Raw genomic sequence first — 2969 nt, 5'->3', positions numbered from 1 at the left:
TAAACTTGACGGAATTTGAAGGCTAGCTTCCGGATTTGTTATTTCCGAATTTTATAATGTGATTGGCATTAAAAACACGCTCACCTTCAACGAAATTTCCTTTCCGAGGCTTTGTGTCAGCCCAATCACATATTGTGTCAATACTTATCATTTTATCGTAATTTAAAAACTTGGAAATTGTACGGTACACTATAGGAACTACGATAAATTTTCCCTAATCGGCGCCATGGTTTTAGGCCCCTCCCATTTGACGGATCCCAATAATTGAAGATTATTTGTGACGGTAGCAAAAAAATTGAACTCATGCCGGACGTACAGATGGTGAGAAAGGACTTCTAAATTCATTTGTATCGCAGTGCCGTCATTAAATGAGGGTTCAGATGGGGTTGCATCTTCGTAGTTAAAGGGTCCCCGTCTTCATAAGATTAATTTTTTAATTAAGTATACATTGGAATCTGTAGTATGTAGTAGGTGTCACGGCGACAATTAAAATTCATTTTTATCACACCTCCACAGAAAGTTCGACTTTCTATCCTTTATACATGAATATAAGTTTATTTCATGCGTCTGGAAAGAAATTTTAATTTCATATGCATTCGCCCGATACTTAAGTATACATTTTAAGAGAAATTTACTGCTACCGTCTAAGCAGTGTTGCCGTAATTTTGAAGCTTACGTAGAATTCCTCTATGGAATGTAACGTTGATTTCACTATCGACGTTTACTAATGGACTAGCGGTCAGAATTGTAGTACAACAAAAGAAAGAGATGTAACGAAGTTTCGGATAATATCCATCTCTCACGATAGTGCGTAAGCGTGTCATGAAAAAGATAGCACTAGTCCGAAACCATACGCCACCTCCCTCGGTTTTACATTAATATATGTCTATGGATTTCACGTCCAACTTGTGATCAATTGTTCAATTTTAAAATGAAAAATTAACAAAAGACGTACTTTAACCTTATGAAAAGTTTATATTAGTGTTATGTTTTTAATGTGAAGAAATAAAGGTAACAATGACCGTAGTAAGGTGGTGGTTTGAGATCTTATGTAGATATCAGTTGGTGTTACCCCTAATTTTTTTTAATAAGACGAAATAGCAAGTAAACCATAAAAGCTAAAAGCCAGCGATTCGCTATGGGCAAAATGTGTACGTTATTCAAATTCGGAAATATTGAAACCTATTTTTGACAATCACCTATTTTAAACAATTAGTAATAACTTTTTTTTTCAAATGAAATGATCTATATTAAATAATACCTTTCGATGCGAAATTAAAAGTCCTTTCAACTAACATAAGGTTAAATATTTATCTCAATAATTTTCCAGAAAAAATCGATTATTTTCTAAAGTTCGAAAAAATACAAAACACGACGTACAACAAAGAAAGATTACATGACTGTTGATTTACAATAACTGTTCTAAATGTCCTTTTATGAAGTAATTTTCTGGTGGTGTATCATAAATTTTATTTTTTATAAGTCCCCATAAAAAGAAATCACAAGTTGTCAGATCAGGAGACCTTGAAGACCAATTCATTGATCCCTCGCGCTCAAGCCGTCTGTTGGGATAGGTTTCCTATGATTACTCTCCACACATTCGTGTCATTGGACTATTCCTTTTTGACCAACTTCTGACAGGAGCTATATATTTAAACGTTACTGCCGAAAATTTGTTTAGCGACGTTCTTTTAGCGAAAAATGTGGATGCACCATCATGGTGGTCGCTACATATTATGTAGAAACTGCAGTCATGTGTTACCTACCGTATTGGTTTCAAATGCTTACGTCTAGGCGTAATCTAGTTTCTGTACATATCCATGTTTAAAACCTAATACTACTTAAAAACACAATCGCATAATTAATAAAAAGTAAATTTAATTGTTTATACTAATGTAAAGAGGCAAAGTTTGTGAAATCAAGTTTATGATGAATGTGTATTAATAAGCAATGATATTGATACAGCATGATTTGCAATATAGCTTTTTTAGTTTAAACCTACGGTAAGTTACTGGTACCGCAAATTTTAATTTTTGTGTTTACTATCGTTTTTTTTTTTTATTTAGTATTCTTGTATTTAATTTTAAATATTCCATTTCTAACAAATGCTATTTTTTTATTCGGACGAAGTCATTGTATTGCGTAAAACATTTTTGGTAATACCTACTTCGTATAAATATAAATAAAACAGTAAATCGTTTCAAAAAATCGTGAGTGTTTAATAAACTACTTACTTTCGCCAGACAGAGATGCGCGGCAACCCATATAACCCAATAAAAATTAAATGCTGTTCCTTGGTATACGCATCATTTGAGAACTGCTGTATCAGGGGAATGGGTGAATGGTGGGATAAGAAAGATGAGACAGGTAAAATGAAAACAGCAGAGAGTAAGCAACAATAGTCTCAATCTCTAAGCCGAAATCCGGGCCATTTGAATGAACCCCCCCCCCCCCATATTTCACATATGATTCATCTGTAGTGATTGATTGCTCGATCTCTCCAATTTGAGGTGTTACCTTGCATTTTTAAACAAATAATTTAGCTGTACTACCTTTGTATAATAGGGAATAAGGACATTATATAACATTTGAAGCATTAAAATTCAAGAATTGCCAGGTGAAGACTACCCATTTGTCTGTTACTATTATTTATTCTTCTTATGAAGACAAGATCGTATTACTTTTTGGTTTGGAGTAAGTTTTAAAAAACTTCACAATTAAAAGAAGGCGCTGTTTATATTATTTTCTACAGTTGAATATTTTTTATAAAAATTTCCTAATTGAAATAAAGATTATTAGACACAATTGTAAACAAACGGTACGCTGTTGCTAATTAATGGTATCGAAAAGTTAACACATCTATCATTAAATACTACAAACGGCACAGTGAACGCCATCTGTAGCACGATGCTACATTTTAGGATTACGTATTTCGAATTATTTTACATCTATTATTATTTTTATAATAC

General features: G+C 32.8%; 1 protein-coding gene across 1 annotated transcript in view; it reads left to right on the top strand.

Moving 5' to 3' along the window:
- Positions 1-2969, top strand: part of LOC108739986 (transcription factor 12-like) — a 41032-nt gene that overhangs the window by 12947 nt on the left and 25116 nt on the right. The gene's annotated exons all lie outside the window — the stretch shown is intronic.

This window comes from Agrilus planipennis, unplaced genomic scaffold, assembly GCF_000699045.2.
Source record: "Agrilus planipennis isolate EAB-ADULT unplaced genomic scaffold, Apla_2.0 scaffold244, whole genome shotgun sequence".
NCBI lineage: Eukaryota > Metazoa > Arthropoda > Insecta > Coleoptera > Buprestidae > Agrilus > Agrilus planipennis.
This window is presented reverse-complemented; position numbering and strand designations above follow the sequence as displayed.